Source organism: Sus scrofa, chromosome 8, assembly GCF_000003025.6.
Source record: "Sus scrofa isolate TJ Tabasco breed Duroc chromosome 8, Sscrofa11.1, whole genome shotgun sequence".
In the NCBI taxonomy this organism is placed as follows: domain Eukaryota; kingdom Metazoa; phylum Chordata; class Mammalia; order Artiodactyla; family Suidae; genus Sus; species Sus scrofa.
This window is the reverse complement of record NC_010450.4, coordinates 137,440,714-137,464,575: the sequence shown is the minus strand read 5'-3', so window position 1 is coordinate 137,464,575 and position 23,862 is coordinate 137,440,714. Positions and strand designations below refer to the sequence as shown.

General features: G+C 43.4%; 1 protein-coding gene and 1 long non-coding RNA gene across 3 annotated transcripts in view; both read left to right on the top strand.

The window, feature by feature from the left end:
- C8H4orf22 (chromosome 8 C4orf22 homolog) overlaps positions 1 to 23,862 on the top strand; it is a 528,133-nt gene that overhangs the window by 27,443 nt on the left and 476,828 nt on the right. The window lies entirely within an intron of this gene.
- Positions 448 to 9,308, top strand: LOC110262202. Its single transcript, XR_002346919.1, has 2 exons — positions 448 to 530; positions 8,947 to 9,308. It is a non-coding gene; the product is annotated as an uncharacterized LOC110262202 (long non-coding RNA).

Here is a 23,862-nt window from a genome sequence, read left to right as displayed (position 1 = left end):
CTGTTCTGTTTTGTTTTATTTTTTGTTTTGTTTTTGCCTTTGCCTGCAGCATGTGGAAGTTCCCAGGCCAGGGATCGAATCTGTGCCACATCACTTTTTATGCATTGATAATCCAATTTTTATTTGATTGCTTTTGTTCCTTGCAGTGTCTTACCCGACCCCTCAGTCTCAATCTTCTTCATCCTCTAACCCCACGCCACCCAGTGATACATCTGTGAAACAGCTTTCAAAACATCTCTTTCCTCCCGTCCCTTCCCCTTTCCAGCAACATATAAATCTGCATCCCTACAAAAGAGTAATGGGGTGGTTTACAAGGCGAAATAGGAATATCTCATGGCAGCAAGACTTCAAGAGGTGGCGAGAAGGAGAAGTGAAGGGGGAGACATGCAGAGATGCTGCGGTTGAGGCGAGTGCCCCACGTGCGTGCCAGATTTGGGAGGATAATTCAAAGAGGACAGTATTTACCTTCCATACGTCATCGTGCTCACCTGGAACAACAAAACCGTCCACAAGACGTGTTGATGTCCCTGGTGAGTTTTATGTTGAGAGTTAAGATCAAAATTATTCAGTAGTTTCTGGATAACTCAGGGTTTTTTTTAAATGATGTTGGTATTAGAAAAGGAGCCTTTATAGAGTTTGGCATTCAGTCAGCAGTGTTAAATTCACACTCTATGACTGACAATGTCCAAATATACTCTTAGTGCCTCGGAAGTCATTTTGTCTGCATGTTAGCTGCTGTGATCACTTGGATGCTGGGGTGAGCTTGAAAGGAATGTACTGGTGCCCATCCCAAGAGATGGGGGGAAACACCTATCTAGTGCTCCATCAGGACAGAAAAAATTCACGCATGATTCAGGAGAGGCGAGTGGGGGAGAGAGGGTTGTTCAGAAAAAGAACATCAAAAGCATCAGTATCATGCCTCCTGGCCCCTTAATTTAAGGACTCAGGAACACAGAGTTGAGTTTACTGTGCTCTTCTTACCGTTGCATGCTCTTTTTGTGAAACCTTGCTAGGCTCCTCTTTAATGAAAAAAATTTAATATTTTCCTTCCTTATCTCACATTTCGATCTTACTTCTTTTCCTCCTAACATTCCTATCCTAGACTATTTATTTTCCTTGTTTTCTTCCTTTCATGCATTTATCTAAATATATGCTTCCTAGAGAAATCGTGTTTAAAATTTTAAAGAAATATGAATTGAACTATATATACCTTATTTCTTATTATTTGTTAGTAGTTTGGGGCAGTGGGGTTTCAATGTAGGTAATCCTATCATTTGCAAATATGATGTTTTTGTCTCTTCCAATAATTTTGCTTAATTTTTTCTTTTTAAATAGAATTTTTGGTTAAAATTTTTATTTATTTACATATATATACACATATATAATATATAATGATTTTTATTTTTTCCATTATAGCTGGTTTACAGTGTTCTGTCCATTTTCCACTATATAGCATGGTGACCCAGTTACACATGCATGTATACATTCTTTTTTCTCACATTCTCAGGCTCCATCATAAGTGATTAGACATAGTTCCCAGTGCTACAGAGCAGGCTCTCATTGCTAATCCATTCCAAAGGCAATAGTCTGCATCTCTTAACCCCAAGCTCCCCATCCATCCCACTCCCTCCCCCTCCCCCTTGGCAACCACAAGTCTGTTCTCCAAGTCCATGATTTTCTTTTCTGTGGAAAGGTTCATTTGTGCTGTATATTAGATTCCAGATATAAGTGATATCATATGGTATTTGTCTTTCTCTTTCTGACTCCCTTCACTCAGTATGAGAGTCTCTAGTTGCATCCATGTTGCTGCATATGACATTATTTCATTCTTTTTTATGGCCGAGTAGTATTCCATTGTGTTTCATATACCACATCTTCCGAATCCAATCATCTGTTGATAGACATTTACGTTGTTTCCATGTTTTGGCTATTGTGAATAGTGCTGCGGTGAATATGAGTGTGCATGTGTCTCTTTTAAGGAAAGTTTTGTCTGGATATACGCCCAAGCATGGGATTGCTGGGTCATATGGTAGTTCTATGTATAGATTTCTAAGGCACCTCCATACTCTTCTCCATAGTGGTTGTACCAGCTTATATTCCCACCAGGAGTGCAGGAGGGTTCCCTTTTCTCCACACTCCCTCCAGCCCTTGTTATTTGTGAACTCATTAATGATGGCCATTCTGACTGGTGTGAGGTGGTATCTCATGGTAGTTTTGATTTGCATTTCTCTTATAATCAGTGATGTTGGGCATTTTTTCTTGTGCTTGTTGGCCATCTGTATATCTTCCTTGGAGAAATGTCATTCAGGTCTTTTGCCCATTTTTCCATTGGGTGATTGGCTTTTTTGCTGTTGAGTTGTACAAGTTGTTTGTATATTCTAGAGATTAAGCTCTTTTTAAAATTGTCCTTGTATGGCACTCCAGTACATGGGTCAATGGAAATGTTGATAGAGGGCTTTCTTATCTTATTCCCGATTTTATTTATTTAGGCTGCAGGTGTGGCATATGGAAGTTCTCAGGCCAGGAGTCCAGTTGGGCCCACATCTGCTACCTACACCACAGTGCAGCAACACCAGATCCTTAACCCACTGAGTGGGGCCAGGGATTGAATCTGCATCCTCATGGATACTATTTGGAACTCCGGGTTGCTCCTGATTTTAAAGGGATCGTGTCTACTGTTTCTCTTCCTATGATGGTGGTGATGTGTGTGTGTGTGTGTGTGAGTGTGTGACATGGAAGTTCCCTTCTATGTGCAGTTTATTGAGAGAGAGAGTCATATTTTTTCCCCTTTATGAGAGTGAAGAAAGATATTTAAGGTTTTTCTAATACGGAACTGTCCTTGCATTCCTGGATAAACTCAAGTTGGTTGTGTTTGTTAGCTTTACCCAGATAATAGTGGCTTATCGGGATTGTTTCTTGGATTTTTCTACCAGTAGTACCTGCTAATCACTTTACCTGGTGTCACTGTACCAAACGAACTCTTCTCTTCAGGGTTTCCCTGTCTAACCATTCCCCCATTTCATTCTCCTCCCGCTCTCCTCGGGGGTTGGTCTTTTATAAGCCCTATTTTAAGCGTCTAAGGATTTTTAAAAACACACTCAGTTACCATAGATCTGGTCTCATACTCGTGGAACTAAAAACCAAGGCAGTCTCCAGCTGTTTCTAAGTCAGTACTTTAGGCAAGAGACCTTTGCTCAGAATGGACAAAAATCAGAGCAGAAGATTAATGGCGTCTGAGGGACGAGGGATGAGTGGGCCCTGTTTTGGTTTTAGCTGCATCAGGGAATAGGGATGAGTAGAATGATAAGACTTTTGCAGAAAATATTTACTTGAGGGCAAAACTTGATTCTGTCATTAAGGAATCAAGATCTACTGCCTGGGTAACTCACTGGCTGAGTCAGAGGCAGTCTTACTTTCTGGCTCCATTGATGAAAACTGTAAACATGACTGAACCCATAGCAGCATTCAGACATTTAGTACTGAAGTGCTTTTCATTAGTATTTACTTATATAATTGTTAAAATATTGCACGGATGATGAAATTGAGGTACAGAGAAGTTAAGAGACATGGCCGAACGTGGATGTAGCTGAAGCGTTAAGTCCAGGCCAGAGCCCACGGTGGCTTTTTCTACTTTAAGAATTGATGACCAGAGATTTTAAAACATTTTCTAAGGATCATGCCTTCAGTGAGAAGCTTGTAGTTTGTGTTTAATGAGTTTTAACCTGATTATTACAAGCTATTAGATAAAAGTTTTGTTAAAAGAAACAGAATAATTTAAATAAACCTGCAGCATGTAGCTTTCTGCTGTATTTATCAATTTGAATGAAGTTTTAAACCCAAATTCAAGCCCATCAAACTGCTCAATTTTTATCAAGTCACTAAATCATTTACAGTTAACAATCTATTAATTCCTTTAACGCCTGCTTACTTTTTTCATTATAGTAGGTTCAACACTGACATGGTATTAAGGTTGTGCCTGGAGAATCTAAAACATGCCATGTCCCCCCAACACATACACACACACTCTGTCTCTCTCTTTCCCTTTTCTTCCTCTCCCTTCTCTTCTAGGGTGTTTAGAGCCACCACTGAGGGAAAATATACTAACAGAACAACAGATATTTTCCACAGTGTACATATTGCTCTCAAGTCTTTTGGCACATTTGATTAACTAGTTTGCTTAGCTGACAAATTATTTTTCTTGTTTTAATTTTCATTTAATGGGAAAATTCTTTAAAATGTAGCTGTCAAGCCATGTATTTGCCCCAGGAGGAGGATGGCAAAACCCCATTGTGTGGTCCTTTCTCAGATGCTCACTTCCAGTTACCAGCGGTGACGTGGGGCGGGGTCCGGAGATGGGGAAAGATTTCTTCTAGTTCCTCATGTGTCAGTTCAGTACCCTGTAAACACTCCTGTTCGCCTCCAACATATTTTCAAGGGTAACTGTAAACATTGATCGAGAAAATAAAGTATATGTTATATGTATGTAACATTTCATATAGATGATATTCACATAACGTTCTAAAATTTTATACTATGAATTTTATTAGCATCAGTGTTAATTTTAGACGTGGGTAATAAGCATTAATTTATTTCAAATGTACTTAATCCTACTAGTAGAATTATTCTGATTAAGACGTTTATAAGTGATCTTTTTTAATTTGAATGTTGAAACAATTTCCAGACGTGAGCTAATTTCTTGACACAACGTACGCATTCTAAAAAAACAGATTTTCTTTTAAACAGAGGGGTTTTGTTCATTTATTTTTGCCATAACATGAAATGATTGTATGGCACATCCTTGAGACAAGTTATCATAATAAAACCACTGGATTTTAAATTAATTAAAATTTAATTTCTGTATTTGTGGGCTAATGCTATGAGTTTTAAATTTTGTGCTTTACATATTCTCTCTATGTCTCTATGTTGGTATGATATACATCAGTGATCTATTTATGTATTTAGAAACAGACTTTCCTGGGAGTGAGTAGTTTGAAGGTACACTGCTCCGAGGGTATTTCTTGTATAGCAATAACAACAGTGACGCTGATGATGGTGGTAATTAGTGGTAACAGTAGATTTTAACTTGGACTTGCTGATATGTGTCAGGGACTGCGGAGCATTTTATGTGTTTTAACTTCTTGAGTGTTTACAGCCGCTTTGGTGGGTGTAAGTATGACTCTCTCCATTCTGTAGTGAAAACTCTGTGCGTAGCGTTTACAGACAAGTTTCAACAACCCTTAAGAGGCAGATGGAGGATGAGAGCTTGAGTGTTGTGGTCTTGGAGCCTGGCCACTCCGGCACCCGCTGCTTTCCCCGCCTAAGGAGAGAGGTCGTTAGACGCCGAGGGCCTCGGCCCGTTCTCCACTCGGGGTCAGGGCCCAGACGGACGAGGCGGAGTCCCAGGCAGCAGGTACTACCCGATAATACTGTGTGTGGAAAAGAAATCCTGAAAAGCGGCTTTATCTTTGTCAGAATCCAAGCAGCTTGTCTCTTCACTTTAAGGAGCAGATGGGGCAGGAGCACTTTTTGATGACTAAACATTCATGTCCTTAATATGTTTACTTTAACATAATATTCAATCAGTTCTGAAAAGGTGCAGGTGTGTTTGGGTAGCTTGTCTCTAAGTGGTGAATTTGTAGCATTAGCAAGAATGTTTTTGCACCTGGATGTGGACAGCGATAACAAACTTTCTCAGCCGAGGAATAAATTTGGACTCCTTTAAAATTTTTTTCTGATTTAAAAATATTCTAAATCTAAATAATTTTAGAAAACCCACAGCAATACAGAAATAAAATTTGTTTACATAGGTGCCACAAAACACTTCCCTTTAAAGGGGGCTGTTTCTACTTGTAACAGGTTAATAATGTGCAAGCAGGAGGAGCTGGGTCAGCGTCCAAGGATGTTAAGCCTAAGGTTAAGATGCTTCTGCTTTTCTGAATCCTTTTTTGCTTTTCTTTTCAGTCATATGCGGTAACTGATGTATTTCTTTTGTGGACATGGCGCTGGTTCCTGGCAGGGGCTCTGTACTGGCTGTTTTTTCGCTTGGAGAACTTCTGCCTGATTGGTCCTTATGTGGCTGGCTTCTTCCGGTCATTCAAACCCCAGTCCGTGTCTTCATATCTCTGTAGAGCTACCCCTGGCTGCCAGTCCAAGCTGGCCATGCAGTCACTCGCTTCCCCATTGCTCTATTTTATTTTTCTCTGGGATCTTAATTCTTCATAGATTTGTGTTTGTATTGATTTATTGATCTGTGTAGTCTTTCTCTTCAGCTTCACATAAGCTCCGTATGAGAAGATGCCTATGGATCCCTTCTCACTACTGTCTCACCAGAGTCAGCGACAGTGCCTGATAAATAGTAGGTTCTCATCTGTTGGTTGAATAAATGACTCTTTTATTCAGGACGTGAGCGTGTCAGGTGCTGGGCAGGGTAGCGGTAAAATGGTTTGTCATTCAGTTGGCAGCGCTAGTGTGTTTACCTGGCATTGACAGTGGGGTCCCAGGTATGGCACCCACAGCTTTACCGGAGTCAGTAACTTAATTCCTGGACTTTGAACCTATGTTATTTAAAAAATCACATTACCAAAACCTATGCCTACATATGTCCTTAAAAAACTTACTTCTGTGTGCAGTTACGTACTTCAAGAGATGGCTCCTAAGTTAGATTGTGAGTCAGTGACAATGATGAACAGGTCATTGGTTCAGTAGCAATTACATGTCACACGTATAATACATATATGTTTTATTTTTGTGCTATAAATACCCATTTCATAAACTTTGCCATCTTCCTCATTTTAACGTACACAGCTCAGCATCGTCTGTTTACCTTATGGTGCAGCCCATCCGCAGGGCCTTCTGGTCTTGCAAAACTGAAACTCTCTATCTGTCAAACAAAACTCCCTATTTCCCCGCCCCGCAGCCCCGGGCAACCCCCATTGCACTTCCTGCTCCTGGGAGTTTGACGACTCTAGGGGACCTCAGGGAAATGAAACCGCACAGCGTTGTCTATTTTGTGACTAGTTTATGGCACTTAACGTGATGTCCTCTAAGGTGGTCCGTGTTGTAGCATGAGTCAGAATTCCCATGGTGATTTTCTGAAGGGCATATTATTTTTTGCATTTCAGTCTTTTTTCAGCTCCTGAAAAAGCGTTCCCTATATCCCAACAGTTATTATCTACGGTCTCGACAATAGGTGTTAACACCAACTCACATGCTTTTTTAATTAATCAAAAACTGCAGAATTATGGGTGATTTTTTATTATTGTATCTGCCTATCAGGATATACTACGTCTTAACTGAAAAGTAAAAGAGGTAAGTCACATACAAGACTCAAGAGGAATAATTTTAGACTCAGGGAGGCTGATACATGCAGCACACAGATTACTTAGTGGGCTTTGTCCGTTTGCTTCCCAAACGTCCTAAGTTTGGGTGCTGGGCGTGTTCTCTTGGAAGAGGCGGGGATCTGAGGGAAGGAGATCCAGGCTTGGAACTAGCAGCTGTTAACTCTGTGCCCCCCTCACCTAAGCGAGTCGCAAGACCAGTCCAGATTCTGGGTGAGGCTTGGGGGCATAGACTCTGCCTGTCGATGAAAGGTGTGAAGTTACCTTACAAAGGGCATACCTGCAGGGAGAGGTATGAAAGATGGAGCCCATTTTTGGTAATAATTGGAGTCATTTTTACAATCGCAAATGAACCCACATCCTGAATTCTGCATTCACCATCCTCTTGCTTCCCTTTTAATATAATTTTATATCTATACGTGTTCCTAAAAGATAAATGTTAAATTTGAGTAGTTTTGACTTTGCCAAGGATGATAGTGCTAAATATACCCTTTTGGGACTGACTTTTTCATATAATAGTTTATTGGTAAGAATAATTCATCTTGTAGTATGTTGTTATATTTTATGTATTCTTGGCCTTCTGTATAACATTCTATTGATGCTGTCACCATGGAGTCTTAAACATTCATGTTAATACGGATTTGGGGTTTTGCTAAAAGGTTTTCCTGTTGTGAACGTAGCTGCTATGAGCGCATCTTCTGATGCACGTTTCTGCTGGGCTCCGCCACCCACGCGTATAGCAGTTGTAGCGGGTGTGAATGTTTAACTTTACTTCCAAAGGAGTTGAGCCACTTTGCCTTCCCACTACCGATTTAAAAACAAAAAATCTTGGCGTTCCCGTTGTGGCGCAGGGGTTAACGAATCCGACTAGGAACCAGGAGGTTTTGGGTTCGATCCCTGGCCTTGCTTAGTGGGTTAAGGATCTGGCGTGGCCGTGAGCTGTGGTGTAGGCCAGTGGCTACAGCTCCAATTAGACCCCTAGCGTGGGAACCTCGGGATGCCATGGGAGTGACCCTAGAAAAGGCAGAAAGGCAAAAAACAAAAAAACAAAAAAAACTACACAAAAAAATCTTTTGGCTCTCCATCCCAGCTGGTACTTGTATGGTCAGAACTCCTTTAATTGTTGCCATTTGAATATTTTAGAGTGACTTTTCATTGTGGTTTTGATTTGTGTTCCCTAACCATTAAAGAAATTGAATTGAAAATACCTTCGTATTTTTTTTTGTTTTTCTTTTGCTTTTTAGGGCCCAACCTGCGGCATATGGAAGTTCCCAGGCTAGGGGTCATATCAGAGCTACAGCTGCCGGCCTGCACCACAGCCACAGCAACACAGGATCTGAGCTGTGTCTGCGACCTACACCACAGCGCAGAGCAACGCCAGATCCCCGACCCACTGAGCGAGGCCGGTTCGCACCTGCATCCTCGTGGGTACTGGTCGGCTTCAGTTCTGCTGCGCCGCAATGGGAACTCCAGTATGTTTATCGGTCATAAAGGTTTCTCTTTTGTGCTTTTCTTGTTTTCTTGCAGGACTGTTTTATTTATACTTATTTCAGCTCTATGTGCTTCAAGTAGCTTCTTCTAGTTTGTAATTTGTCTTCTCCCTTCACAGAAGGCGTCCTCTGACAGTCAGAAGGTGAAATTGACTTGGGTCCGAGGTTGCGAAGAGTCCCAGAGTGGGTGACACACTTGCCGTCAGCCGTGTGTAGCACAGAGGTGCCCACTGCCCTTCCTTCCACACATTCCTTAGACCGTGTCCTGCTGTCTGAGGGAATGGATAACAGTGGCTGACACCCAGAAGAGGCTCTGAAAATATGGGACAAGTTGGGGGAAAAATGCCTACTTAAAAGTTAATTTCTAAAATGAAAAAAATGGTCTTCACTATTTTTCTTAAAATCATTGTAACGCTTTTTTTTAATGTCTTTCAGTTTTAGCATTTCTAAGCAATAAAATGGACACATGGTATCTTAAAAAGAGACATGACTATAAATATGTGTTGGGCAATTGTATAATTCTGGCTTGACATGTTTGTGAAATGAGAATTTGTACATAGTTTGGTATCTTCATGAGGATAAACAGACAGAAGGAAAAAAGGCCGTAATTTCAGCTGGTTTCAAATACAGTTATTTATAATAGTTCAAAATAAAAAAAAATAGCATTACTGGCAACTCTAAAACCCTCAGAAACATATCCCTTGATAAACACATTCAAACATTTAAAGCAATACAGGTATCAGAAAAGATATGCTTACTATGTATTGTGAAAAGGTGGGATCTTGATTAAAATGACTGAACTCCCACCAGACTTAAAATGCGCTCGGACTCCCCGTTTTCCCAAGTGTCTTGACAAATTCATCTGCCAATTTTAACCTTTTCATTTGTAGTGTTATTACCTGCTTACAAGTTATTCCTATAAAATCTGTCAGATGGTATCTTAAATTAGAAGAAAATGGATTTCTCCATACATATGGAGAAACTGTATTTCTTAAACGTTGTCAAGATGTAAATGTTGATAGTTATGTCATGGATTGTATCAGTTTTGACTTTATTTTTACAGCTTTTCGTTGCAGCTTTCATAGAAGGTGGGAAGATGCTCTGAAGCTGTGTGCTTCTGCACTTGGCCCTCACTGACAGGGAGGGACTCCTCGAAGTGCCTCACATCTGGTCTGCGCCTGGAGGAAGGTGCCACGAGATGACAGCATGTACATGATTACAAAGCAGGAGGTTTAGGAAGAGCAATGTATTTTCGGAAAACAGGGCAAGCACACCACTTGGAATGTTTTATCAAGACAGGGATACAGACGTGAAAAGTAATCCTTCTGCTCCGTTTGGCATTATTGCTGTGTTCGATTTTGGTCTTTGCATTTGGCAGAGTATATAGAGACTCTGGAGAGGGTGCAGCGAAGATCCGCCAAAGCCATGTAAGGTGGGGACCAGCTCCTCGGCGAGGGCTCGGTGGGCGCCGGACTGGCTGCCTTGGAGGAGGAGGAGGACGAAGGGGCGATTGAACTGTCTTCACGTAGGTGAAAGGCCATTACCGGGCAGGCGCAGGACAGACGTCCTCTCCTCCCGCGGGAGACGGAATAAGAGAACGTTTTAAATTGTAGCCAGAGAGAGAGTTCCGTTGGTCCTGAGGATGGACATATTTATAGGAAGGGATTAAACACTGAAGCAGGTCCCCAGGGAGCGTGGGGAGGTTCAGTCCCCAGAGATGGTTAAAACGAGCGCCCGACAGCCGTCTGCCCGGGAAGGTGTTCGTGTCTCCACCCCAGTGTTTCTTTCTGAAACTCCTCCGATTTGGAGACTGCGTGGACGTTGTTTCTAGTCTCGTGGAGCTACCCGGAAGACAGTCAGTCAGGAGCATCCAGCCAGGGATCGAAGCTAGAACTCAGCCAAGGCCGAGATCAGAAGGCTACCCGGCGGTCCCCCGATTGCCCCAGAACTCCTCCGACGCCGTAGGTGTTGGCGACTGGACCAGAGGGGAGGAAGCATTCTCGACTGTTCCTTTGTAGGACTATGGTGTACGTGTGCTTTCTTCGCTGAGCTTTCTGAACATGCCGTGGCAATCAGGGCATTTTACTGGCTACTGTTGCATGGAAGGTGACGCTTTGCACTGAATGACCTCAGTCACAGGGAAGGGTATGTGCTGCTTCTTTCACAGATAGGGAGGCGGAGACGTCGGGAATTTAGTCACTGGCTTCAGGTCCTTCAGTGCATCAGTGACAAAGGCAGACTTCTCGGGTGTACTTCTTGTTTGTCTCTTTGTCCCATTCTTAAGGAGAGGCTCTACGTGCGGCAGTCTTCTCTGTTGATAATGGCAGCTTTTGTTAATCGTGAGACTAGAATCTGGGTGCAAAAGTAATAAGCATCGTTAGGAGAGTGTAGGAAAATACGTGGTGAATGGGTGATGACCAGGACTCAGGTTTGCGGTAGAACTTGGTGATGTTTGGTGACAGGTGTCGTGAGGAAGTTGCTCGCTTCCCGAAGGCAGCAGTGTGTGCGACCCACGATGACCACTTCCTTTGGCCCCTTGGGCTGGAATTAAGACAACTGGAGGGTGGCCTCACGAATCCTAAAAACTTCGCAGTTCAGATACGCTGTGGAATTTGAGCGTCTGCGTTTCCTAAAGACGTGAATGACCTGGGACGTGGCAAAACTCCCAGTGTTAGGTTAGACACAAAGTGACAGTGCAACCCAATTTAGAGGAAATTTAAATTAATGACACAGTGTATGTTTACTTTGAAGTTGAGTCACTAAGTTTTAACTGTCCTCAGTCAATACTTCATTTAGTTGTATCACTGCCTAAAGTTTGTCTAGCATTAACTTCATCTGACTTCTTGTATTTCTAGTAAAAATGCTTCTGGGAAAATGCAAATTGACAAAAGGGATCGAACCGTCTGTTTTTTAAACTGAAAAATTAGCAATGAGCATACTACAGCATTTATCTCGATTTTAGAAAAACGGTACCTTTCTTATTAATTTATTCAATGAAAAACGTTAAGAAGAAACTGGGCGTGTGCTGTGTAGACCACGGTGCAGAGGCTAAGTAACTACCCAGCTAGTACATGGAAGAGTAGGGATGCCCAGGCTATCCCGTGAGCATATTTTTGGCCTCATACTGTGCTGCCCGTCTGTCTGAGACCACTTGCTTATGCAGAAATAGCATAATCATTTCGGCCGTCCCACGCTTTCGCGTCCTTATTTCTGATTAAGAGTCTGAATCAACATGCAGTTCTTGTTTTTTTGCTTGGTGAACACGAATCATAGAACCTTTAAGGAACTCGCGGTCCAGAGAGGCGAGGAGCGCCTGCCTCCCACGGAATGTGGGCTCGGAGCAGGAGGGCCGAGCTGGTGCAGAGACGCACCACCAGCGCATCCCGAAGCGCAGAGGACGGAGCGGTTCTTTCCCACCTGGCGAGTGTCGTGCGGGGGGCGCTCGCTTAAGGGAGCAGGAGCCGGAGGATCCGTATTAAACAGGGAACCGCGAGGCGGGGGGCGCAGACCATGCGCGGTGGGAAAGAGGGGTAGCATCTCCTGCAGCTTGTGCGCAGCGAGGCCGCGGGGGCCGCAGCAACGTGCACATGTGTGTTTCAGTGATTTGCTGGATTGTGAACATCAGGACCTGGCGCCTTGACACGGCTCATGTATCCACCCATCCGGCTGTTCACCTTTAAAATCAAGTCTCTGGTTAAAGTCATCTCAGCGTTTAGGCGGTGACTGTCTTCCTCACTGGGTATGCATGTTTTCAACCTTAAGAAGCTTTGCAATGGAGTCTAAAGGGTTTAAGGCCCAAAATTAGAGCATTCATTAATATTGTGTGTTAAGGTAGAAATCTGTTCATAATTAGTATTGAATTTGCTTCAAAAGAGCAGATCTCAGCCTTTTAAAATGATACCCTGGTTGCTTCAAATTAAAATGCGTAATGGAGTATGTAGTTTCAACTTGTGGTTTTATGTATAAATGTTTCTAAATTTGTATGTTGTGTTAGAACATTTGAGAGAACTTAAGATTGTCCTTTTTATCTGTTTAATTTGCTAGTACTTTGGAAAGTTTTTTTCCCAATAAGACAGTCGAAGTATTTTAAAAGGAAGTGACATACATTTGAATTTATGAATACGCTTTCGTATGTTTGAAGGTATTTAATGTTATGAATGGAACTGAATGTCAGTCAAAGACTACTCAAACAGACCCTTAAACATTTCTAGGCTTATAACTAAGCTTTATCAGCAGAGTTTGAAAGGCTTTGAAGAGAAGAAGGTGGTTTGCATCCCAAAGCTGTCTGTGGGATGACATCAGTGGTGGGGTAAAAGTGTAATCGGAGTGGGTTTGAAAGAGAACGAGAGGAGTGCAAGTGGACAGCAAGCGTGCACGGAACTGTAGACCCAGACTTCAGTGTCATTCCCTTTAGGTGTTGACTGTGGCGCTGACTGCAGCTTTGAAGTCTCACCTTTAGATGATCGTGCAAATCATGGGCTTCCTGAGAGGGCCCAGCGTGGAGAGAGAGGACAAGACTTTGTATGAGCTCACCTGTGACAGCTCCCAGGGTGGGATTCAGGAGCCAGAGGTGCTTCCAGCTATGCTGCCAGGGGCTAACACCTGCAAATGCAACTTAGGACCTGTAGGAAAACCCTGTTTGTAATGTACAGACTTCTGAGGCTGAAACTCACTCTATAAGAGTTTAAAAAAAAAGAAAAAGAGGAAGGAAAATCTGGGACAATGAAGGGACCAAGAAACTGGAGGAACTATGGAGAGTAGCTGCTGTAGAATTCTGGATAAAAGGGACAGAAGCCCATTTTATAGCTGGGTCTCATAAGGCACCAGAACCTAGGAACTCAAAAATCAGGAATGAGACTGTAATTTGGAAAGATGTTCACTGCAGCGCTATTCCCAACAGCCAAGACGTGGAGACAACCTAAATGTTCACTGACAGAGGAAGAATGGCAATGGAATACTACGCAGACATAAAAAAGAATGAAATAATGCCATTTGCAGCAACATGGATGCAACTAGAAATTATCATAAAAGTGAAGTAAGTCGGAAAGAGAAAGACAAATACCATATGATATCACTTATATGTGGAATCTAAAATATGGCACAGATGAGCCTATTTACAAAACAGAAACAGACTCACAGATGTAAAGTATAGACTTGTGGTTGCCAAGTGGGGGAGAGTGGGAGGTACTGGGAGTTTGGGGTGAGTGGATGCAAACTGTTCCATTGAGAAGGGATAAGCCGTGAGGTCCTGCTGTGTCGCACAGGGCACTGTATTCAATCTGCTGAGATGGACCGCGATGGAAGATAATGTAACAGAAGGATGTGCATCTATGTAGGACTGAGTCACTTGGCTGTGCAGCAGAAGTGGGCACAACATTGTAAATCAACTACTTTAATAAAAAAAAGCAAAATTTTTACAAAGATAAAATTAAAGGAGGAAAAGGAATGACGTTTACTCTCTCTGTCTCTCCAGTGTCTCGTGGTCCCTCACTTCTGCTTTGGTCTGCCTGTCTGTGTCCTTCCTTTCTGTCTTTAGCTACGCACCTGCTTCTCCGTTTCTCTGTTTTATGCTGTGAAATGACCGACGGTGCTGTTATGTCTTTCTCTTCAGTGAGAAACTCAGAAAAGTCACGAGTCACAACTGCACATTTCCAGGAGCAAAAAGTGTGATTGACCCCGATCTAGCCAGACTTCTGGCTAAGGGAGCAAAGTCTACGGTCCCTTGTCCTCTTAAGAAGCATGAGCATCGTCTCGGAAAAGGAGACCCGGGCATGGTCTTGGAGCGGGGCATGAAGAGCCTTTGGGAAACGATGAGCCTCGCAGATGTAGTGGGACTTGGAAAATACAGCTCAAGAAGACTATCAGTCCCAATCTAATTTTAAAATAGAAAGCAGTTTAAAACTTGATCCATAACAATCAAAGGATACTTACATAGTTCTAGAGTCATTCTAGAGTCAGGTTCAAGGAATAAAATGAAGCACAATTTTAGTTAGGTCAGTGATTTTCAAAGTTTTTTTTTGTGTTTGCTTCTGCAGAATCTTCTTCTGCAAATGAAATCTCATGTGCAACCCCACAGGATGGAACAGCTGTGGGTGGGGTGCTGTGCCAGAAGTATTGCCAAGGAGCAAGGTCCCTCCCGGCCCCATCCTCTGAAAGCTGTATATGTCCCCATAGGCTCCATCTTCTGTTTCTAGCTCCTTTTCCACCCCCGGCATCCATATGAAACTACTTTTGGGGTACCTTCGAGGAACTTCATCCTCTGGACACATTTATATTAATCGGGTACTCTTCATTTTGGCATGTGGGCTCTGTGAATAGTTTCATATATGTTTGTGTTTAAGGACCATGAGGGGTCCTTCTGGGTCACCACTGGGACCCTACCGTCTTAGACCACTGGCTGCAACACAGATGTGCTGAAGCAATAGTTGTCCTGAATTAATATAGATAAATTAATAAAATTACAAAGACAGGGACCGTGTCACACTTAGAAAAATATCCGCCCAACAGAAGTCTAGTAGTTGTGCAATAAGTATTGGCTGAATTCAGTCAACTTAAAAATGAAAATATAACCTCTATGTAATACTACACTTGTGGTTGGGACAAGTGTGGCAGTCATTCTGGATTAGCCAGTGCGTGGTTCAGGCCTGAAAAGTGATTTACAGGCTTAGAAGTAACTTCCATGTTACTGATTTTCTGTTTCTGAGTGCCTCCCCCCCCATAATTCTGGACTGCAGCGGAGGTCCAGTAAAAAAGTCCTCTTGTAAACATTTACCACTTGCATAAAACGTACTGTTACTTGTACAGTGGATTACTGATTTCTGTATCGTCTTATCTCAGTACATTGAGTCTAAATGAAATAATTTTTTGAATTAAAAAACACGTATTCAGATTAAGGCTTAATTTTTGTAAAGGCGTTTTAATTTAGGTTCACAGCAAAACCGAGAGGGAGGTGTGGAGATTTCTCATCCCCTTCCACACACACGTAGCCTCCTGTTATCAGCTGCGTCTGTCACAACTGATGAACTCTGTTGACACCACAGTAATCACCTGAGATTCGTGGCTTACGTAACTTTCATTCTGGATGTTGTACCTTCAGTGGGTTTAGACAAACGTTTTCATTTTTGGGGTATCACACGGAGGATTTTCACTGCCCTAAACAGCCTCTCTCTTCCATCTGTTCGTTCCTTCCATAGCAATCCTTGACCTTTTTACTGTCTCCATAGTGTTGCCTTTTCCAGAATGTCATGCCTTTGTAGCCTTTTCAGATTGGCTTTTTTCATTTGGGAATGTGTGTTTAAGTGTCCTCCGTGTCTTTTCATGGCTTGATAGCTCATTTCTTTTGAGTGCTGACTATTTCGTTGTCTAGAAAGATGACAGTTTGTTTGCCCATTCAGCTGCTGCAGGATATTTTGGTTGCTTTCGAGTTTCGGCAGTCAGGAATGGAGCTGATGTAAGTATCTATCTGCATGTTTTTGTGTGGACCAAAGTTTCAATGCCTTTAGGTAAATACCAAGGAGCACAGTTGCTGGATCATATGATAAGGTTATGTCAGGTTTTGTTAAAAAACACCTGCCAAACTGGCTTCCAAAGAGGCTCTGCTACCAGGAGTGAATGAGTTGCTATTGCTCCGCATCCTTGTTGGCATTTCGTATTGTCAATTTTTGGGATTTTGGCCATTCTAATAGGTGTATTAGAGACGTCTTGTTTTTTTAATTTGCAGTTTGTTGATGACGTATGGTATGAAGCAGCTTTTCCTATGCTTATTTGCCATCTGTATGTCTTCTTAGGTGAGGTATCTTTTAAGGTTTTTGGCTCATTTTTTAAGTCAGCCATTTGTTTTCTCATTTAGTTTTAGAAGTTCTCTGTATACTTTGGAAAACCATCCTCTATCAGATGTGTCGTTTGCAAATATTGCAAAGCCTTTGCTTGTTTTCTCCTTCTTTCTCCATTGGCTTTTTGAAAAACATTCCTTTTTTGAAAATGTGAAAGCAAGTACAAGTTATTAGCATAAATGCTCGAAAAGCTGTTGATGCCCATATTTCCCGTTATTAAAAAGTTATAACAGGAGCATCTTAATTATTGGATGTCTTTACGATGATCCATTTGATTTTACCATGAAAATTATGGTCTTGCCACATAAGAAACGTGTTAATAGTCTGTGTTCTCTGATTGTAATTTGCCTCATACCTATTTTGTGATTTTTACTTTTATGTTGTTTCATTTTTGTTAGGTTTTGACAAAGGACCTACTTTCCTAGAACACTTACAATTTGTCATAAAGCTGAAATGTGTTAAAAGCAGATATATTCTGTATCTTACCGTAGATGTAAATGCCAGGACGACTTATTTGCCTAAGATGAGAAAGCCACACATTCCTGCCCATCGGAAATAAGAGAAAAGCAGCAAGTTTCTCTATATTTCCGTAAGCTTCGTTCTACCAATCGCGCATTTGAGTAAAAAGAGGATGGTTCTCAAAAGACGCAGTTATAATGAGCGAGCCGGATAATACACGAGGCTATTCTGTAAATTGCCTCCTTGCGGTACAGTTACTGACTTAAAAAGTTGATTCAGAGTGACCTCCCCTGTGTCGCTGGTAAGGGCTAGGGACGTGGTCAAGGCCCCGGACGAGGACATTCGGAAGGGAAGGCCCGGGGCAGGAGTGTGTCACAGCGGCTCCCCAGCAGTAAAACAGCCCCTCCTGCACGGAGACCGGAGTACATGCTCTGATGGTGTGGCGGTGGCTCTTTGCTCAGCGTGCTTTGTTTCTCTTTTGTCACCAGTAGGTCATTTTTTTGCCATCATCCAAGGGTTAGTTTCACAGTTAGGTGGCAGTTTGGACTCCAGTCTACTTTCCATGTCATGCCACTGAAGAAGAGTGTGACCAGGGCTTTGCACCTGCAGTGCTGGGCGGTGCCTTGCCAGGCGGGGGGCTCTGACTCTTCTGTGGCACCCAGGCCTCCTCTCTGCCCTTCGAGGTCACACCCTGCTCCTTCCTCGCGCCGCCGCCGCCGCTCTGGTTTGGCTCCTCTCTAGCTCCCAGCCCTTGAACAGCTTCCCCTCTCTCATTGCTCCGGCCGACTTTTCCCGCCTGAGTCCTTGCAACGCCTCTTAGTACCTCCTGCTCCCCGTGCCTCAGGGAGGCCTTGCACTGCCCTCCTGCTTTGCCCTCGCATCTTCTTTGGTTTGTCCGTCCGTGGAAGACGTCGTGTTGGGGCTGCTCTGTGCCGGGCTCCGCTTCCTTCTCCTCCGAAGACCCCTCTGTCTCTGTCTCCTTAGACGCGCCCGTCCCGTCTGTCTCCGAAGCTCCGCTGAAAGGCTGCGGGAAGGCGCCTTGATTACCCTGCTCTCTTCTTCCGGGGCTCAAGCTAGATGGTCATTTTATCTGTGCTTTGCCCGTGACACGTCACTTTCGATGTTGTAGTTTTATTGCGTATGTAAGGCTTTCAGAGCTGTCATGAGACGACCGTCTCCTTGGGGACGTAGACTGTTAGTCTCTCGGCTCCCCCGTATCCCTCACATGGTACTTTGTAGATCATCACAGGCATTTGTGGAGCAAATAATAAAAGCAGCTTGTTGAGAAATCAGGAGACCAGTATCTCTGCTTTATGGCATTTTGTGGTCTTAGTACAAGAGGTTGGATGTGCAAGGTAAGTAGGAAAAAAATATAATTCAGTGTGGACCAAATCATGCTGGAGCCTGGCTTCTCCAGACTCCTTGGAGAGGGGCTCCATGAGTGGACTTTGGAAGGTCTGGGGACTCCGTGGTATTAGGTGTATGTAGATCTTGTTGTGGGTCAGTCAGGTGTTTTTTATCCAACTCTCAAAGAAGTCTCCCACACAGAAGCAAAACAAAACCCCACCGTTCTGTCCTTCTACTTTATCCTAGCATTTCAAGGAATGTCACGCTATACGAAAGGCTTTTTGGAAACTAAATTCTACATATAAATTGATTTAAGAGATTATGGTTGTTAGCAAAAGGCCATGCCATTAAAATAGTTATTTCGTATGACTGGCTAAGAGACCACTTATCAGTAAGACTTAGAGACGCGAATGTCAGAGTTGCTTCTTTTCTTCCCCATGTTAATGAGATAAAATAGCAAAAGGCAAAAAAAAAAAAAAAAAAAAGAAGAGCAGAATAAAAAGACAACCTATGTAATGGGAAAAAATATCTGCAAATCATCTATTTGATAAGGTTTTAATATTCAAAATGTATAAGAAACTCATACAACTTAATAGCAAAGAAAAGAAATAATAATAATTAAGAAATGGACAAGGGACCCGAATAGACATTTTCCAAAGAAGCTGGACACATGGTCAGCAGGTACATGAAGAAGTGCTTCGCGTAAGTAACTAGTTATTAGGAAAATGCAAGTAAACACCACAGGAAGCCGGTTAGAATGGCTACCACCAAAAAGCTATGAGATAATAAATGCTGGTGGGAATGTGGAGAAAAGCGGAACCCCGGACACTGTTGGCGGGATTGTAAACTGAGAGAGCCACTAGGAAAAACAGTATGGAGAGTTCCCCCAAAATTAAAAAGAGAACTATCTTGATCCAGCAGTTCCACATCTGGGGATATATGTGAAGGATGTGAAAACACTGTGTGGAAGAGATACCTGCTACTGTGCCTCGCAGCGCTGTTTACAGTGGCCTAGACCCAGAAACAGCCCAAGTGTCTCACCGTCAGCAAATGAACGGATAAGAAGAGTGGCGTGTATATAAAGAGGAACCTTCCTCCGTCTTTAGAAGAAGGAAACTGCCTTTTGTGACACCACGGAGGGACCCGGAGAACGCTATGCTGAGTGGAATAGATCAGGGAAAGACACTACTGCGTGATCTCATTTATGCCCAAAATCTAAAAAAGAAAACAATCCGGTCTCCGAAGAGATCAGGTTTGTGGTTTTACCAGAGTCGGAGGGAGGTGGGAGGGGCAGCTGGAGAAAAAGTGGCCCAAAGGCACAGCCTTGCGGCTGGAAACGGGCAGGGGGACGCGCTATGCAAACGGTGGGTCAAGTTGGTGCCGATACTCAGCCTCTGTCCACTGGGGCCGAATAGAGACGTGGAGACAGTTGTGGGTGAGGGAGAAAAAATAGCTCTATTGCTGTGCCAGGCAAAGGAGGGTGGCAGCCGTCGGAAGACTGTGCCCCCCCTTGGGAGAGAACAGGAAGGGGTTGTGTAGTTTAGGAGTGGAAAATAGGGCCACAGGTAAGCATCAGGGTAGGTGCCAGCTTGCGTTGTTTTTCAAAGCTGGTGTTAAGCGGTCCCAGGACTGGTTCTGGGGCTCCTCCTTTCCCCAGTGAAGAAGACTTCATTAACATCTTCCGTTTGTGGGCGATTCTAGCTCTGCAGGAGAACTCGCAGACGGTGTTATCTCTGTTCCTTGAGGAGGGACCAGCACCTGCCCAAGGCTGCACCATTGTCTCTTGGCTGCTCTCTGATCTCTGGATTCCCTTCCCTGACGAGCCACTGTTTTAACTCAGGAGGCTGAATGAGGCCTGTTTCCTAAAAAGCTTTGGGGGACGTAGGCTTTTCTGCCGGGGAGCCTCACAGGGCGCTGCTGGGTTTCAGAGTTAACACTGCTGTGGGGTATGTTTGCAAGTTAAGAGAGGAAATCCTGAGAGTTCTCATCCCAAAGCTAACTGTATAACAGATGGCACAGAAAGAATTTGTAACTATTTCTCCACTGGGGGATGATAAAATCTATTTTCCTCTTATAATCCAGCACATTTGCCATCGCACGTGATGGTCTTCGGTCACACTTAGGGAGCTCCGGGGATACCTTTGCGAGATCAAGGATCAGTCTCGCCCCCTCCCCTCCTTGGGGAAGAACTGACTCGCGCTTCTGAGACGATAACCTTTAATGATGTTTTCTCGTTCCATTGTCTGTTCCTAGGCCTTTTCATTTAGAATCTTTGTGAAACAGGTGTATGAATAGAATTGTTTTCAATGAAAGGGAACCTTGCCCTTAGCAAGCCTCTGAACAGTCCTGTCTGCACCTGCAGTAATGAAATTCCGGAGAGATAATGTACTGAATTTTAATTACATGTTGCCTTGTTATATATTCACCGTTTAAAAACCTTTCCTTTAGTGTGGCGTTGTTCGTGAAAGGGCGGTGTTGCCAATTAAGCCACTGACTGGCCTGGGGAGTGATTTTGCCCTGGGGAATGCCTAGAGTCCTGTGTAAAAATAGCAGCTCTCAGGTTAAAGTGAAAAAGACTGGTAAGAAAGCTCGATGAAATGCTGTGTTCACTAGTAATACATTGTGTATGTGTTTAAAGTTATAGATGAAGTTGGATTTTTATCCAAATACACAGAAAGGGGTCATTGGGCCACCAGCAGATATATTGAAATTTTGATAACACCAGTATATTTAATAAAATTGACCCAAAGGGGAAGGGGGCAGATTTAGCATCCCCAAATACGCCTCTTTGACAAAAGGATTATGTTTACCTGTTTTTTTTTTGTTTTGTTTTGTTTTTTTTTTGTCTTTTTGCTATTTCTTGGGCCGCTCCCGCGGCATATGGAGGTTCCCAGGCTAGGGGTCCAATCGGAGCTGTAGCCACCGGCCTACGCCAGAGCCACAGCAACGCGAGATCCGAGCCGCGTCTGCAACCTACACCACAGCTCACGGCAACGCCGGATCCTTAACCCGCTGAGCAAGGGCAGGGATCGAACCCGCAACCTCATGGTTCCTAGTTGGATTCGTTAACCACTGCGCCACAACGGGAACTCCTACCTGGTTATTTTTTAACAGCAAACAGGGGAGGCGCTTTGAAAGTTGACTAGATGTTCCTCCTTTATGAAGGGCATTTGCATTGATGAGAGAAGCTCCTTGTGTAAGGGCGTCTCCCTGTGTAACAGGAAACTCTTATGGGTGGGGAAGGCAGGGGCCCACATCTGCAAAACAGCCTTAGCCTTGTTCACTGGGCTTTGCCTGGTCGTCTCCCAACACTGCTGTCCTTAGCCAGAGATGGCACTAGGTGGTGGCTTGGGCCCTTTTGGGGACTCACTCAGTTTCCCTGTGTTTCGCCCATATTTCCGGAGAGACCCGTCGTCTTTTCTGCTGTTAGTCTTCTGCTGTAGCTGCTCACAGCTGAGACCCTAGAACCATAGATGGAAGGTGATTCTTCCTTTCCTGCACCGCCAAAGGCAGTTTGAGCTCTCAGGGCTGTCAGTTTTCTTTTTGTTATTTGACTTTTCAAAAATATCCGTCTGGTCTGACATTTAACGTGTTGACTGTTCCCACATTTATTTACCTGGACATAGTAAATGCTTGTTTAGTTAGAGATTATTTCCGTTGTATTTTTAAAGAGAATTACGGAAGGGAAAAGAGTTATTATTATTAGCCATTATTTTTTACTGTATATTTTAATATGACCAGTACATTATGCTTTGCTATGTTTTCTGGAAGGCTCTGGATGTTTCTTTGTCTTGGGATCTGGAGATCACTAACAATCTCCTTAGACTATGTAAAAAGGAAAAAAGTATCTGCTGTTGTTCTTCCTCAGATAAAAATGTGAATCGAAAAGCTAAGGTTATGCGTTTAGGTTAATGTATGTCAGAAATGTCCAGGTTACATGTGTGTTAGACTTTTCAGAGTTTCGGTGTAACAGTGTGGGATTTTTCACCTTTGCCTGTTCGTAAGACTCTCCTGGGTGTGTTACCTGGAAACTGGGTTCACCTCTTGGTGGGAGTTGGGGCAAAAGATACAACCAAGTCACAGCCGGCGAGGAGAGAGGAGGAGGAATTACTCACACACGTAAAAGTTCGGAGGGGAACACCGGGGATATATTTCCCAAAGTGTCATTGTTCCTGTGTTGGGCCTCTCGCTAGTGCAGAACTTTCTTTTTGGCTGCACCCGAGGCACGTGGAAATTCCTGGGCCACAGCTGTAATTCCCCGCACGGTGGTGAACAGGCCGGATCCTCAAACCCGGTGCCACCAGCGAGGTCCGAACGTAGATCTTGGGGCCCCAGCCTGCAGAATCAGAATCTCCAGGGGCGGACCTAGAGTGCTTGTTTAACACAGAAACAAGTAGTGGTAGGAAGCAGGCGTTTGGGACTAGACTGTCTAGTTAGAACCTTGATTTCATCGTCCTCACTTCCTAACCGGCTGTCCGCGGGGAAGATGTGAAAAGCTCTAAGCTTCAGTCTTCTCATATATAAAATGGGGGCAGAGTTCCTGCTGTGGCGCAGTGGAAACAAATCCGACTAGGAACCATGAGGTTGCAGGTTCAACCCCTGGCCTCGCTCAGTGGGTTAAGGATCTGGCATTGCTGTGGCTGTGGTGTAGGTCGCAGACGCAGCTCGGATCCTGCGTGGCTGTGGCTCTGGTGTAGGCCGGCGGCTACAGCTCCGATTCGACCCCTAGCTGGGAACCTCCATATGCCGCGAGTACGGCCCTAAAAAGACAAATTAAAAAAAAAAAAAGAATTGGGGCAATGGTAATACCTGCTAAGAAGGTGGCAGTATGGATTAAGCGGGATGGTAAATTATGTCAGGTATTTACCACAATGCCTAGCATTCGGTAAACATTCCATAAATATTAGCTATTATCATTTGTAGTATAATATTTAGGACATACTGAAGTAATTTTTCTCAAAGAAATTATAATATCCACTACTTAGTTTAAATAGAATGGGTATTTAATGTAGGAATCAAGTGAACCAAAATGCTATTTTCAGCTCTTGGAAGCTATTTCAGTCTTTTGAGTTTTTGCCTAAAAAAAGGCACATTTATACCACATGTATTCTGGCATTTAAAAAACTACATAGCATTTTCCTGAAGTAAAATATTGCAACAGATGTAAAAGGGGATTTTTGTTCTGTCGTCTGTAAGTTACTTTGAATACGTATGGACAGAAAGTGTGATACATGTGTAAATTCTCTTGAAACCACGTGAGATGACCTACCCAGGAATCCACAGACTAAGGGAAGTTAGCATTTGAAAAGACAATTATCTGCATCTGTCAGAGAGGGTTTACTGACCAGGCGCTTTTGGGATACGTGGACTGAGTAGCTACTGTACAGGCGCTGCCAC